The 17,433-nt window shown below is 34.7% G+C and overlaps 1 protein-coding gene across 13 annotated transcripts in view; it reads right to left on the reverse strand.

Moving 5' to 3' along the window:
• BTRC (beta-transducin repeat containing E3 ubiquitin protein ligase) overlaps window positions 1–17,433 on the reverse strand; it is a 164,233-nt gene that overhangs the window by 80,925 nt on the left and 65,875 nt on the right. For 3 of the 13 annotated variants that reach the window (XM_033130380.1, XM_033130375.1, XM_033130378.1), the window contains exon 1: window positions 6,020–6,187. The exons of 7 other annotated variants lie outside the window; for them this stretch is intronic. The gene's annotated coding sequence lies outside the window, so the exon portion shown is untranslated. Of the gene's footprint in view, window positions 1–6,006; window positions 6,188–17,433 lie in introns of those variants that run through there. 3 more of the 13 variants (XM_033130381.1, XM_033130374.1, XM_033130377.1) reach the window with 1 other exon arrangement.

Here is a 17,433-nt window from a genome sequence, read left to right on the forward strand (position 1 = left end):
GTTCCATCACTCCCCAAATTCCCTGGCACTGCCCCTTTATAGTCAACCCCTTTCCCGAATGATCACTGATTTATTTTTTTTGTCTTTTCCAAAATGTCATAAAATGGAATCATATAGTATATAATTTTTTTGAGGATGTCTTTCAGCATAACATATTTGAGATTCATTTGTGTTGCTGCATGTAACAGTTCTTTTTATAGCCAAGTAGTATCATTGTATGAATGTAACACAGTTTGTTTGTACTTTCAATTTCCTGATATTGATCATTTGTACTGTGATTATTTAAAAGAATGTCCTTGTTTTTAGGAAACATAACAATGAAACATTAAGGGTAAAGGGTCATTATGTCTGTAACTTGCAACCAGTTCAGAAAAATAATAAGTAAATGAATGTGAGTATACACATATGTGTATGTATAGAGATAAAGTAAATGTGGTAATATGTTAACATGTGGAGAATCTGTGTGAAAAAGTATAAGGGGATTCTTTGTACTATTCTTCCAACTTTTCTATAAATCTGAAGTATGTCAAAATAAAAATTAACAACTAAAATAGATGAAACAGAAGGAAATATGTTAAGAAATAGAAAAATAGAAGTCAGATAACTGAAGAATAAATTTTTTGGGGAAATTCCATCAAATATAAAAGTTATATTCTACCACTTAACCCTGAGCCAACTAGAAAAACCTGACTGCTCAGAAATCATTCACAACACTCAGATGGAAAGTTTCGTTATAGTAAGTTACTTGCAGAATGTGTTTGGAGTGACAATATTGTATAAATAGTAGCATTATATTAAAATATTTCTGAAAAAGATACTATAGAACTTATTACCTTTTATATTAGCTCAAATATTTATCTCAGCCTGCACTTAACTAGCGTATAATTAAAAGGGGCAGAATAAAAACCTCACTGACAACTTTGAATTTAACTTCAAACTGAAAGCATTTGGTTGTAATTCCTGCAAGACCTTGTAATAGAGGTTTGGGTAGGAAAAAGGCAGTAAAGTGAAATATTGCTAAAGCTCATGCATTAGAGCTCAAGAATGTATTTTGGATAAAATGTTTCCAGAAGTAACCTTGGGGTAAATAAAAAAGAAAAAGGAGCACATCAAAAAGTATTCATATGATACACTGTCTCAAAATCAAGGTATCCAAATTTAAAGGACTTTTACCATTCTCACCTATTCTAGGCCAGCTCTTACCCTCCAAACTTTTCTTTCCATTCTTCACTTAAATCCTCAGTCTATTATTTACTCCCCCACCTCTAGTGCCTCTAATCTAGTCTAGATCACCAACACCTCTTACCCATTCTATACAATACTGTCAGAATCATGGTTCTTAAAAGACGTTACTCCCATGCTCAAACACCTTTTATAGCTTCAACTACAGGGTAAGTTGAAACTTCTTAGTATAGCATCTACAATATGCCAACTTACCTTTCCATCAAACTCTCTTGTACCATTTATATGACATTATTTATTATTCTCCAAAATAAGAAAAACATGCCTGTGCTTTTGCTAATTCTATTCCCTCAACATGTAATTGCCTTCTTTCCTGATCTCTTCATCTACTAAAATCCTGATTTCAAGAGTCAACATGATACCTTCTGAGAAGCCTATGCTTATCTCCTGCCCCCAACTGAGATTAATTACTCTGAATTAGCGTTTCATTTCTATTTGGGCACTTATTCTTCATATTCTATCTTTCTATGTTATATCTCTATGTAAATGAGCTTCCTACTCCCACCCTACACTGTAAGTTCCTTCAGGGAAGGGCCAGTTTCTTTTTCATCCTCATTTTCCAGTGTCTCAGCACAAAGACTGAGAACATAATGTGAGTTTTAAAATGTTTGTTGGATTAAATACTATTGCCAGCTTAATCTTTCTTAAACATCACCACGATCACAGTGGTCTTGTTTTCCTTAAAACTTTTAGTGGCTCTTTGTTTCTATGAAATCAAATATGAAGTTCTAGGCCTCGTTTTCAAGACTTTTCAGAATTTTCTGCTGCATTACATCAAGTTACTTCCCTCAACATACATTTTCTGCCCTAGTTAATTAAGCAAGTCTCTTCATAGTCTCATAAACATGTGATATGATCTTGAAATTTTCAGGCTGGAAGAACCTTTAATTCAAGTCTAATTCACTACAATTACAAATGCAAGAAAATTAATATATTCAAGTCTTACCAATTCTTAAAGTGAGTTTCAACTATCATCTTCTCTAAGAAACTACAACTACTCCATTTTACTCTACTGGAAATTCCTTAACATTTTTATCTTGGTCCACACAATTTGGCACTTAGTTAGATAATGTTTGCATGTTATTCTCAACTACCCAATTAAGATTAAAAGCTTATTGGGCAAAATCTTTGTGGCTCCCTCTACCTCCCATCACATTAGATAATACGAGTATACAGATAATAAGGGCTTAATAAATAATTGAAATCCTATACCCACAATGTCCAGCTAGCTTTAAAAATTATTTTCAGAGCAGAGAAACTTCAAAATGATCGCGCAACTACAGCCCTACCACCCCACCACTTACTATGCCAGCATGAGCATTTAGAGCATGAGTTAGCAAGCTCCTGCTCTAAATACATCAAGTTTTTGCGAATAATTTTATTGAAATGTAGCCACACCCATTCATTCACCTTTTGTCTATGGCTGCCTTCACACTACAATGGAATAGTCATGACAGAGATCCTATGGCCCACAAAGCCTCAAATGTTTAGTATCTGGTCCTTTACAGATAAAGTTTGCTGACCCTTGATTAAGAAGGAAGTTATTCTGTGGATAAGCAAAGCATTCCTAACTTTTGAGAGGTTTTTGGTGTCTAAAACAAGAAGTAGAGAGGTTTTGAAAGTAGCCCACAGCAGTTTCATGGCTGGGGCAATATTCTCCATGACCTAGTAAGTGGCTTATTTACTGTTTTCAGTTATCTATTGGAACACACACTCCTGATGACACGGATAATTAAGAGTTGATTATATAATCAAATGAAAAACTAAACTAATTTACACAGTGATGAAAAGTCAAGCCACTCATAATGACTTATAATAATCTTTGAGTAAGCATCTTGCTCAAGGTTGTATGGTGTAACACAGCCTGAGCCTGTTTGAATAGACATCTGTTATAACTAAAATAACCAACTCCCAAACTAGAAGTAACACTTCCACCTATGCCACATTCTTCATTGGGAGAATTCAGAGGACTCTGTAACCAGGAAAATTATATCATCTTATCAAAGCAGATAAATTGTGGTGAATTGTAACTCTAATTTTAAACACATTTTAAAAAGGAATTATTTGTTCATCATTATACAGAATGACAACCCATGAGGAAAAAAAATCTTGAGACCAATTTCTAATAGCTAGTTGCAAACATCATACAGCGATTGGTAAATTAGTAATTGGATTACCATTTTTCCCTTTAACTTATTATATTATTTGGAGCTAATTATGACCTCCAAATATACATGATTTGAAATTTTCAAAAATAGAAACAATTATTTTTCTACAAGGTTAAAAGGTAATTTAGCTACATAGATAAAAATCATTCAAACTCTTCAATGAAAGGCAACAAAACTCTGTGTGTGTGTGTGTGTGTGTGTGTGTGTGTGTGTGTGTGTTTGTGTCCGTCCGTTTGTTCCTTTAAACAAATTTTAATTAATCCTTCTAGGATACAATAGGGAAAACTTAAGTTCAGAAGCTGACTGAAGAATTCTATTCAAGAACCAGTTTTAGGGAGGACCTAGTGTCCTCAAAAGATAATATTTGGGGGCATGTTTTCATGCACACTGCTTCTCCAGCATGTTTATCATTTGACATACTCTATTAAACCACAACCATTTCAAAGCCTCCCTATACTGCTAAACTTCAACAAGATCCACCAGTGAAAGCTTTTAAGAAGTGATATTTTCTAGTAATATACCAATTCAAGCACAGTGCTAGGAACCAGATATAATGGAAAACACTTTCTGGAACAACCAAACACACAGGACTTCCATTAGTACTGCCTTACTCCCGATGACAGAATTTGAAAAAATGCCAAGTAGGGTTTTCCCCCTGCTACACTGTCGGACACTAATTATAAAATACTACAGATGTGGCCTTTCTCAAAATGCAAAAGGATTGTGTATGTTTGCAAAGAACAACTATTTTTTATGCTTCCAAATTCTTAATCCTGTTTGGAGCTGTCAGTGGGGGTTAATGGAAGCCTTGGATAGGAGAATTCCAATCTGGTTGGCAGATGGATAGGTTGGTTATAGCTGCATAACTATGTCTTGCCTGCAGGCACAATTCAGAACACTGTTAAAGCAATATAAAGTCTCTGTCAAGCTGAACCATTTGGATCAGTAGCAAGGAGAAATAATAATAAAAAAGAAGTTCATTTCTGGGCCTTGTGCATTTATGCTAGTATGCAGAAACTGATTAATTGCCATAGTGTGCTGGTCTTCTATACCTCAGATTTCTACTTCTGGAGTAGATTTTGCATGCTAATATAATCATTCTCCCTCTTGAGACATTAGCAAATAATCAAATGAAAAACAGGATCATAATTTACTGAGATTCGAGCAATTCTCTATGCAAATTTGACTTGTTATTGCTGCTGCCTCGTTAATCTGAATGCCTTTGACAAACTCCTTTGATTTATGAACTCGTGACAACTCCAATGTGTATATATTTTGCTAGATTGACATTATCATTAAGAGTGGGTGGACTGAGCTCACATGAATGGCTGATTTTATTCGCTGGTGTCTGCTGCTCAACAGCTGAGCATCTCCTCCTCACAAAGCCCCTGAGCGTCAGGCTCTTCCCATCTTCCCATCCATTCATCATCTCGATGTTAATTGGCCCAGGCTTTAAGCAAATTTTCAACACGATTTAAAGGCACGATGACACTGATTACTGACCCTCTGCCATACGGTGCCTATTGATTAACCTGACAGAGATGATGAGCTTGAGGGAAACTAGGTGTGTGGGGACCTCAGGGGGAAAAATATATTGTCTATGCCGACAAACACTTGTCATTACCTCACAAGCCAGAATTTGCACAGCACACATTCTTAAAACACACTACTGCTTTAACACCTACAGCTAACACAGTAAGTGCTTTCTGTATTCAGAGATATTACAGATATGTCATGTCAAAGCACATGACACATTCAGTATTTAGAAGAACTCCCCAGATAGATGGCTGCCTTTCAACCAATTATGCTTGTGCTGGCTGATGTATGTATTTCAGGTTAAATTCAAAGAAAGAGCTGGGTGGCCTGGTAGTGTTGTATCATATCAGAAAAGAATTAGAATAGGAAAACAAACGAGGTTTTTAAAAATAGAGGAAGGAAGAAAGGAATGAGTAAAATTGTCTACTGCCATCCCACCAGTACTATATTAAGCTGCCATTCTATTAGGTTACTGCAAAAGTAATTGTAGTTTAAAAGGGTAAAAATAATTGCAAAAATCGCAATTACTTTTGTACCAACCTAATATCATTATTAAAATAAGAGGTACTCTTAAAAAGGAAGAAAGCAAAAACCTGATTTTACAAATTATATTTTCTGTTCTCTAAATACTGCTACCTGATTCCAACGGTCAAACTATTCCTGGCACAGAAATGACCAATAACTGAATATTTTAAGATAAAGCTAAGTAATATTTAAGTCTAACAAACATACCCCTTAAATTCTTGCTTGCCATTTGCAACAACTGCTGTACAAACTGCTCTACCTAGGGAAATTGCACAGATACTTGAAGTTAAGCTTTATGAGAAAACTAAATGCTTTATTATTTGAGAAAAAATATGAAAGTTCAAAATTAATAGTTACTGAGCACACACATTAGTAACAAACAAAAATCTGCTTTAAGTATTGCTAGATCTGCAAATTTACACAAGCAAAGTCATGCAGCACACTACCAGGGATCAGACAAAAACCATCTTTAGATAGGCACGATTCTTACTTAACACAAAGCTAACAAAATATGCTCCCTCTGGCCACACATCACCTTGTTTACTTACGAGTCCTGGGGGGACAGCCAATATACAATTTTAAACACGGAGATTTTGGAGCAGCACTAACAGTTATTTCAAAGCTAAAATAATAGAAAACTGAACAACAGCCCGGCTCTAGTCCCTATTACAGTGACATGGGCTGTTAATGTAAGAGATCTAATGTTTTTCAAGTCAAACAGCATTGGTGCCTGTTACACTGGAACATGTAGCTTACTCCCTAAAAGCCTGCCTCCTGCTCTTGTAAGATAAACAAGCTCAACTAAGCACTGAGATACTCCGATAAGGAGGACAGAAGAGACGAGCTGCATCAGAGAGTGACAAGACAAGGGCATGAAGGATCAGCATGGCTTTTGTTAACTTTCAAGTTATAGAATATCATCATAATACAGCATTTTAATATTTTACCATTGAAAGTACAGCTACAGAAGAAGGACAAATTTCTACCAATAAATATGGGGACAAAAAAGGTAAAACCGTTATCTCGTTTTTGTGAATAGGAGAGATATTACACAGCTGTCTGAACACATTCAGCTTTGTGACTTCTTAATCAAAGCTTTGAACATCAACTTAGCAATGACTATGAGTATATAAAAGAAGTTTGTAATTATGTTAATATGCTCCACATCAAAAGTAATAGTCCATTTAAACTCTAAAGGTTTTTTGACTCTAAAGGCTTAATTTAAAAACAAACAAAAAAACTTCATACCTTACCCTTTCAAGTAGATTGTTTTACATTTTATTCTGCTTAACATCCCAATACAGTCATCAAACCACATCTATTTATAACAATGTGGCTTAATATTTTAAAAATCCCAATTGGCTTGCAAAGGGGGCATTTATATACTACTATAGGTTATTTTTCTCGACACAACTAAGATGACTATCATTCATTCATTCATGAAAAAAATGAGCTTCAAGCATATGTTTTCAATGTTTAAAACACAATGACAATGTACAAAGTAGTTAAACAAGCTCAGCAAAATGAATAAAAACTCATCAGGGGGATGTGGGATAGAAAGACATACATTATTAAAAAAACAAGCTCACATCATGTTAGCAAAAGCATAAGTAGCTTAATTTATCTCTTTTACCTTTAAATCTACATAAATCTTAAAGAATTTTTTTTTCCTTTTCAAAATATAACCTAAAAATTACGTGTTTAGGACAGTTCCTTTCATGCCACAATTTTCTTTACTGCCCTATTTACATATTTCATCCAGAGATCCTCTGCATATAGTTTTATGTAAACTAAGAGGCAAACATTTGCTTCTACTAATAAGGACATCTGGTTATTTTTGTAACTCAAAGACATCTGCATTCTGTAGATCTTCTTGATTTCTCAAAATGGGATTGAGAACTATAGAACCCTTAGGACTTACGCCAAAATTCTTTCCCTCTGAAAAATAATTATGTCTGTCATCCTTGTTCCCGATTTTTTTTTCTGCTAAATGACTTTCATAACCTTGGATATCTTCCATGCTTTGGAGTTCCCATTTTATTACAATTCAACAATATTGTGAAATAAATTTAAAGCTCCGGTAAGTTGATAAACTGTTAATATCCTCAAATGTCTACCCATTTTGGAATGAAAATAAAATCATCCCAAGTAAATAAGTGAATTTCTGAAAACCATATTGTGCTGGGTTTAGATTTGTGTATAGGTGTATATTTCTATTATGAACAATCCCTTATTTTTTGCTTTATTATTAAGAAATCATTTATGGTCTACACCTGAAACTAATATAATACTGCATGTCAACTGTAATTGAAAAAAAATTTTTTAATCTTTTCAAAAAAGTTTTAAAAAATTATTTTTCTGTGGAGTCATTATCCTGTGGACTTTTCCACTAATTACACAATCTTAATAAATTTTCAGGTCCTTAAAATTACAAATACCATCTCTTCTCACTGATTTATAGACTTGTTTCCTAAGAGTGAAAAACATGGTCCAACATAGATCTTGAAGGGTATCCCTTAAAGAATAGCAACTTATCAATAAGAAATCAAACATAACACTTGGCTTTATATCTTGCTTTCCTCTTAAAATTTCAAGTACGCTAACTATACTCCTCAGTCAGGATACTTGAATTTAAGCTATAACTTTTGCTTTTACTATAAATTCTGCTTTCTTGTTTTCTGCTCATTGCCACTATAGAAATTAAAAAAAAAAAACTGTAGTGAGGGAAAATATGTTTTTAAACAGAAAACAGCTGATATAATTCACACTGACCGCATTCTCATAGGTTTCTAAGTAGCCAGACACCAAGGTAGTATTGGCCTAAAGGATTTAAAATTTAAGTGAGAAGGCTTCTATTTCTGAAGGGTCAAAGGTTATAACACCAATTCATGTCTTCAATTTTTCATTTGTTAATATTACCAAACAACAAAATAAAAATAAAACCAAAACAGATTAACCTGGAGTGCTACCAGGAGTTGTTTAATAAATGTATTTGGTAAGATGGGCTAATTTTACTGCCCCAGGGATAGACAACCTTATAGATTTGTTTTTTTAAAAATAATGCTCTTTGATGTGTAAGTAATAAAGTTAAAAAGACTATTCTTTTTCTCCAATAGATTTTTTTCTATAACAACGCAATGCAAATGGTTTCTACTTAAAGGATGTTTGTGTGTTATTCTAACAAAATTATTTCTCTTAAGCTTATGGTCTTAAATTATTAGAATACTAGAGAATTCCTTAGTATTATATACCTAAGTAGATATATACCTTAAATCTTCCATTTTGCTAAGTATGCAGAATTTTGTTTGTACATTTCTGACAAATCCTATAAGCAGTTTTGATTATGGTGTCTTCACTTTCCCCACTATAACTGTTCTTAATCTAAAGAATCACCAGAAATCTACATTATTTTTTCTAGGATTACTTAGTAAGTCACTACAAGTATAAAAAGTAAGTTTTACTATCATTTAGAAGGAGTAGAGTTTTCTTTGGAAATATTAATGATCCTTTGTTGATTAAATAAAAAAGTGAGAAACATTGATCCAAATATTCTCAATTTTAAAGTGGCCTTTTTATTTAATTAAGTATTTTAGCATGATAATTAAAGATTAGCCGATTTTAATTTGGCTAATTTAAATCAATACTGTTATTAATATCATCAATAGCATTTTGTTATGAAATGAAAAAAAATCGCTTCACTAACTTCAGAATTTGGTAATGGGTGACTGGTTTGACAGACCTCAAACATTAGTTTTAATACCATAATATTTGTTCTTGTAGTACAGAACCTGTGAATACCATAATAGCCAACTTTGGTATTAAAGTTTGTTTTGCCACAAGTCCCTCTTGTGTAAACCAATGTACCTCTTGCTCCTGCAGACAATGAAGAAACAGTTGACTTCAAAACAGGTTGCCTATCACTGACTGCTGTACAAAGGACATTTGGGGTAGTGGTCAGTGGTCAGTAAAGAAAGCAAAGCCATTTCTAAATGCCAGTAGTTCCCAGCATCTCCTTTCCTTCTGAGTGGAATGAAGTCTGCAAACACTGACTGGTGGGTCATTCGACCCAAGAGGGCCTGGAAAGGTTTCAGGAATAACAGAGGTCATGTAATTGCCAAAAGAGCATTAGCCACTCAATCATAATGGATAATTAAATGACCTACATGATTCCTGAAATAGCTGCTCTATATTTGGTCTATTACTTGCGTCCCTCAAGATAAGCTACTCGTCTGGTCTGCCTTGACCCGCAAAAGTCCAACCTGAGCCTGAAAACTAGCTGCAAGCTTCTATTGCTTTGTAAACCACCCCATCCCACCCCCGCCTCCCAAGTAGTCATGCCCCAGACTATGCTTTCAAGAGGACACACATAAAAAAATCAATCTTGTATCCTTCTCCCTATTGTGCTCTCTGGAATACAAATGACTAAAGCAAAGAAAAAAATTAGTAAATTCCTGGTTTAGATCTTTGGGGGATAGAAGGAAAAAACATAAGAACTACAAAAAAGGGAAGTCATGATAAAATTTTTAAAATTTTGCTCAATATGCCTCCAAAGAATTTTATATTTGATTATAAAGTTAGTCAGGGATATTTTTGCAGGCAGCAAGTCATTAAAACTCCAATTGCCTGGGCTGCATTTTTGATAGTGGAGGGCTATTAGATCTTTCCTGGCCTAGTTTTTGAGTCCATACAGAAAGCAAACTGCCTCTCATCTCAACAAAATGAAATATACATGGGACCAATTGTTTATATAATAATAGCAGTCGCAAAAGGAACAAGAATCTCTGTACTTCACATTTTCATCTCTTTGAGTAGTTCAATAAATAATCTCACTATATTTGATCAGAAATACAACCAAATAGAAGCCAGCTGCATGAAATGGCAAAAATGTAATAAACACGCTTCTTTAAGAGAGAAAGGTCTGCCTGTGAGCCTAGAGGTAGCTGCATATCAAGCAAACACCAGAGAGAGAAGCAAGACACAAGTAACCAAAGACAACTCCACAATAATGGCAAGGGACAAGAGACAGGAGGGACAAAAGAGCTCACATTTAGAATACCTTGGAGGCTAGAAGGACTTTTCCCTTTTCACAGGAAATTATGTAGCTTGAGGCTGACTACCCTGATCTCTTACTAGTACATGAATGGCTTATTAAACCTAGAACATATCTGTTTTAGTTAACTTCTGGGCAGGGAGGGGACTAGAGGGGGAGAAGAGAACAAAATGTACTTAAATGCTGAATTTTTTTCTCCAGGCTGAATGCCTTTCATCCAATAAGACATTCAAAGCAGTGACCCAGCAAATGGATTGAAAAAGCAATCTTCCGTCCCAGTGCCACATTATCATTCCTATTCAGTATTCTCCATGAGATATCTCAATCAGCTGTGTGTAAGTGACAACGCAGCCCATTGCTGGGTTAATTAAACATTTGACTTTAACACCCTCCCCATCATTAAGCAAATAAAAACAGATAATTCAAACTGCACTTCATCCTCAGGGTACACAACACACATGTCAAAATTAAGAGAGTCCAAGGCCTCTGGGGGATTCTGTTGGGGCTATAATCAGTTTAAATCTTATCTGGTTTATCAATTATTCTATTGATTAAACCAAAGTGGTTATACACAACTCCTCTGCCACATGGGATTGATGTCAGCAGAGCAAGAAAATAACTCCAGGAGGTTCCAAACGGATTTAAAAAGAGACCAACAGACAGACCAATAATAGTCGATTATTACATACCAGTGATCCATATACTGAAGAGTTGATTCTTAGTTTCAGGCGGGTGAAGTGAACTGTTTCCAACCACTATGTCCCCTGCTATACCTTACAGTTGGCTTGAGTAAATTTATGTCTTGGAAGATCAACATATTTTCCACTGATTTAAACATAAGCTAGCGTGCTTGGCAGTTGAAATACTTCATAGATACCGACCCTAAAACTGTAACAGAGAGAATCTCAAACAATGAAAATTAAATTAAAATTTTCTGTAACCTTACCTGTCTGCATGTGACCAGGAACATGCAGGGATGAAAGGGGACATACTTGAAAGTTGATTCTCTTAAAAATATATAATCACCCAGCTATTCCAGTGTCTTAAAATACCATATTCTTGAAAAAAGAGAATCTAATAAATCAGAAAAACCTTACCATTAATACAGAATCGTGGCTCCTTTTATTAATTCCAAGGGCAAACATCTTCAAAGCCATTAATAACAATGAAATGTTACTATCCAAACCCTAACATATCAAGTTTCTACCGGATTTTTTAAAACACAGTTTAGATACTCTCCAGCCCAATTCATTGTGTAATATCTCTTAAAGGTCCAGAACCCTTATCACCTCAAGGCCACGCTATATATATGTGAGAAAAGCACTAATAAAACCTAGTAACAACAAAAAAAAGGGGGGCAGGGTAGACTACTCCACACCTGAAATGTGCGTACTCTTAGCTATGCTCTTCAGAAACAAAATTTGTTCACTGTTATGTGGGCACCAAAAGTACAATAGACCATAATTTAACTTATCTCTTTCAGATTTTTTGTTTGTAGGCAGTCTAAGCAAGAAACCGGCATTAGCATGCTGTATTCTACACTCACCACTAGAAATACTGAGGGTGCTATTTGTAATTGTATTCTTTTTAAGAGGTTTGTTCTCTGCAGCTGTTTTCTGCTTGCAGTGTATTTTGTGTAATCAGCACATCATCATAAATACATTGGCTGTTCCCCTGAGGGTAGCTGTCAGTGTTTAATTTACAGAACAACCTGGCCAATGTGAATTTTAACACTACAGCACTATGGCAAGGAGTTACCACACTCTGTGAAAAACAGGTTTCTATGAATTTTTATATCAAGAGCTGGTCCCAGGACAATTTAGGTTCTAGAAATAGACTGTTTAAAGAAGCACTTTATACCTAGTATGCAATGGACTCTTTCCCATTTTATAGCCTTAGAAGAAGCCCTGAATTAAAGACTAAACCACGAATGGGCACTACCAATTCTGGAGACAAGACTGAAAATCTATGATCACCGACAGGAGGCACTGTAATAGATGTTACTCGTCTTTTTAAGCTACATGTAAAGATACTAAAAAAAAAAAAAAAAAAAAATTTGCTGCTCCTTTAGAAGGTATGTAAAGGCAGAAGGGAAAATCATTTAAGAAATATGCATATCACTCTTTTTGCTAAGATGAGCTATATCTGATATGAACGTAAGTATACTGCTTCCTTAGGGCTGCTATTAAGCCAGAACTCCAGCTCAAGGAATGGGAAAAATAAATGAAACTAATGATTATTCACAGTAGTAGGTCCCCCAAATTATAAACAGTGCCTGGTACACTGATTCTCAATAAATGTCTAAAAAATAACTACAAGCTCCTTGAGGACAGGGTCTGAATCTTAATTTTTGCCCAATACTTTACATAATACCTAGTACAGGAGGCAGTATACTCTATATATGAATTAAATGGAATTGTGGCTAGTTGTAAATAGCAATGCTATTTGTAAAGCTTTAGATCTACATGGTGTCAAAATACATTTTCAAAGTCAGTAAAATGTCATTAAAGCCTATCGAAAGAGTGCATATCATATATTTTAGTCATTTTAATCCAAGCTATTTGTACAAGGAACCTAAGTAGCTCAATCTTACAATAAAAAATAAACTAGTCTACAAGATATTGAAATATTCAAACTTACATTGTGTTTTAATAATGAAGATCATATACAAGAGATCAAAACTTTTTTATACTTTATATTTGTTTCTTTCATGTGACAAGATCGAAAGAGATCATTTTAAATGCTCAAAAGGGTAACCATTAACACTTTTCTATTATTGAAGTGGTATCACATGCACACATAAACATTTTATACATCAAGTGATTATACATACGTATTTTTTTGTTAAGGGCTATTTTTACCAGTTAGAATGCCTAAAGTGAAACTGAATCAAAATAGATTTCATACTGAGTTCTCCTCAGTGTACTTGTTCTTAAAGATGTACAGATTTTACAAAAATCATTAAATTGTGACGAACAGATTCTTTTTTTCAGAAAAGAAAGAAAATTACCTATTTCACTTCAGAGCATTTCACTTACCCAAATTTGTGGCTAGTTAAATTTTAAACTATTAACTAGCTTTGTAGAATTTGCTCTGACATTGATATAATTAAAATAATCTATAACAATTTTTAAAATTTTATGTAAACATAATCGTATAGTGAAATTTGATAATACCCTTAAATTGACTCACCTCAGTATTTTGACAACCAGAAATAAATTTTATATAAGAACACAAATACTGTCATTCTTTCTTTCTGTGATGCTAAAACATTTCATAAACGTAATTCTTTTTTACATGTATGTCATATGAAATGCAAAATAAGAACATGATCCACTGACTCAGTATATTTGGATTTTTTTCACCAACTAAATTAGAGGTTAGAAGTTTTTTGCAACTGAGTACTTCATAAAAAAAAATTATGCCTAATAAAACATATCTTAATTTTTAATGGAGAAATTAATCACATTCTTTCTTCTTAAATTTAGAATTACAAAAATACATCCTGGGACCTTTTGAACTAAACTGGATGGGGTTAGACTGAGGTCACACTAGATCAGATGACTGCATTCCTTCTTCCCTGGAGACCATGTAGTAGTTCCATAGGCTGCCATTAGATAGCAGCACAGTACACACCATCAGTCATATCTCCCACTCTCCTGTTAGATTGGAATTATCTCAGTTACACACACACACACACACACACACACACACACACACACGCTAGTTCTAATTCAATTAGTGCAGCCGACAACTCCAGAAAAGAGTAATTCAATTAGTGCATTGTGGAGCTCTACAATATCTCTAAGCAGATGTTCACCATCTTCAGGAACTGGAGCTAGGTTTAAAATACCTGTACCACTCAGATATGCCACTATATTATGTCATTTGTCAAAGTGCTTACATATGCTTTTCTGGCTTCAAAGGAAAGGTGAAGAAACAAACCCAGGGCTAAGTTCCTAGAGATTTTTCCATCATCTACACCAAAGGAGAATATGCAATTTTAGGCTGCAGTAATTAAATTACATAATCCAAATTATGTTCAAAACAAGATGTATCACTGTGTTCTAAACTATTACACACTTCTGCGGCACTGCCTCCCGTTATGCATATCATATTGTAATGAGGGCACTGTCAAGGTGGAATGCATTCTCAAGGACAAGCAGAACGCTAACACCCTCCACCAAAACAGGAGATTATGAAAATGGCAGGAATGATTGTTGGTATTTTCCAAAGAAATGCTAAAAGAACCAGGAATATTCACGCTGGGAACAGAAAATATGCTTATAAGCAACACGATAGCTATCCTCAAACATCGTAAATATATATAAAAAAAAAGAAAACAATTACTTTTTATATTACTACAAAAGGCAGAATTAGAATCAGTAGGTGAAAAGTTTCGACTCCTTGAGGGAAAACTTTCTAATAGAACCAACAGTGAAGAAGAAAAGAAGATGCCTCAAGAAGTTCAGCTTGCTAATAATGGCAGTGATGAAGCAGAGATAAGATGACCCCCTGCCAAAAAACACTTCATACAGGACTCCTCGTGTCCCTTCCAATGCTGAAATTCTAAGGTTCTATGAATACACTGGTTTTTGCTCATGAGGCAAGCCTGGACTTTAAGTAATAAAGCTAATCATTATTATGGAGGGGTGGCTATAAAAAAGACCGTGGGCTGTGAGGCATTTTCATGGTAATTGATGCATTAATAACACACAGGGGAAGAAGAAATTTTGTCCAGTTTCTCTGTGTTCAGATTTAGGAGATTCCATAAAGGTACATATGTCTACTCTGATTTTATAGATAAGAACTTGCACTCTTTTTTTCTTAATTAGTTTCAGGTATACAAAACAATGCAATAATTAGACATTTCACCCCTCACAAAGTGAAAACCTCCCTCCCCCAATCTATTGCCCCTCTGACATCGTATATATCTATTACAATTCCACTGACTCTATTCCCTGCTATACTCCATATCCTGTGACTATATATATTAAATTATAGTTGACATACAATATTATTCAACTTCAGCTTCAGGTGTACAGCACAGTGGTCAAGCATCTACACCGTCCATGAAGTGATCTCCCTAATAAGACATGTTCTTGTTCTCATCTGACACCCTACAAAATCTTTACAATATTATTGATTATAGTCCCCAAACTGTCTTAGGAACTTGCACTCTTATTCTTCCAAGATTGAAAAGAATGGTTTATTTTTACTAATTCTCGGGAAATCATGCAATGAGAAATCAATTTCTAGAAGAATGATTTTTGAAAACTCCTGCACTGAGTTAAGACGGTGGGTTCTCCTAACTTAAATGCAAATCTACTTCAATATTTATGCTTTAAAAATATACAGAAATAGTTAAGGCAACAGTAATTAATTCTCCATATCCCTCCCTTTCGTCTTGCTTTTTGTAATGAGAAAATAATTCTGGACCTCAATAATTCTGGAGAGCAGGACCCATTGTTTTACAAATAATATCTCGGCTCTTTCCAGCATGACCTCAAAGCAGAGAACTAAGAAATGTCAGGAATGATTATCACCATTTTTCCAGTGCATTTCACTATGTATTCATGATCAAGAACTCCTGCCTTTCACATCTGCAGAGGGAGTGGGCTAAGCTAAATAGCTGTCCTTTTAAACGATCAATAAGCGTTAATTCAAGTACTTTTAACACAACTCCTACTTTTTCATACTTCAGAAGAACTGCAAAAGGTCATTCTCACTTAAAACTTTACTTGTAAGGTCTATGTCCCCCAAATGGATTAAGCACACATCTAACAATACTGCTGTTTTCTTAGGAAGAAAAATTTTTTAATATAAAACATCTGTTGTTTTAAAATGTATGCAACTTAAAACAAACAGTAATAGAAAATTCATTCTACTACTAGAAAATATTTTTCAAGAAATCTATGGTTTGGCTTTCTCAACAAAGATTTTCTATTCATGTTCCATTAAGCTGTAGTAATACAAACATAATGGTTCTTCCACATGACCTACCCATTCATTAACCTTCTTACTATAAATATAAATTTTGCACATTTTAAAACAGTTATTTTCTTGCCAAAATTTTTAGTCTCATAACCACTTGCCAAAGGCCTTGGATAATTAAGCAGTAAATAACATAGCTGGATTAATGTTGATTTGACTGGTAATACTGCCATATAGTAAGCCATCAGTTTAACAAACTATGTCACTCAATCTCTTATTTTTACTTATTGCTACCTTCCCAGCTTCCTACCTCCACAAAAACAGAACCAGAACCTAAGCTGATTCTTTCTTACAATCAACTCCAATAATAATGTACTAACCCCACTTTGGTCTCCTTTTGCCCATACCTCACAGCCTGCATTTATGTTCCAGTGTTAAGTTTATTTGGCTCCATCAGCGCCACTTCTCTTTAACATTGTCCCTTTTCATGCATTTAAGGCAACTACTTCCAACCCTATCACTGAAAGCAGACAAATGGGGGAGAAAAGAATGAACTGCAAACACCTCAAACAAGAAAGGTTGCTTAAAAAACCAAGTGTCACATTCTGACAGTTCAATATTTCATAGCCAGTACAAGGAATGTGCAGCGACACTGCAACTTTAAATCTTTCCCTCCTATGTCAGTCTCTCTTTCTCTCATTGTAATGCCAAAGGGAACAGCAATCAGAGTGGAGATGTTCAACGTGATAGAGGTCAGGACACCATCGGATCAACGTACCAGAAACACGACCTTGTTTATTTTTTTTTCCACAGTATTATTGTTTACAGGGTGCTTTGCTCGTGTACCTGGTGGTTCTTAGCTAAAAGATGAAATTACAGCCCAGGATGAAGCGTTCAGGCACACATCCAATTTGTGTTTCCATCTCAGAAAACAAAAAGCTTCTAAGGCCCTCAGGCTGCCATTCAAACTTGGAGGCT

Source organism: Rhinolophus ferrumequinum, chromosome 16, assembly GCF_004115265.2.
Source record: "Rhinolophus ferrumequinum isolate MPI-CBG mRhiFer1 chromosome 16, mRhiFer1_v1.p, whole genome shotgun sequence".
Taxonomy (NCBI): domain Eukaryota; kingdom Metazoa; phylum Chordata; class Mammalia; order Chiroptera; family Rhinolophidae; genus Rhinolophus; species Rhinolophus ferrumequinum.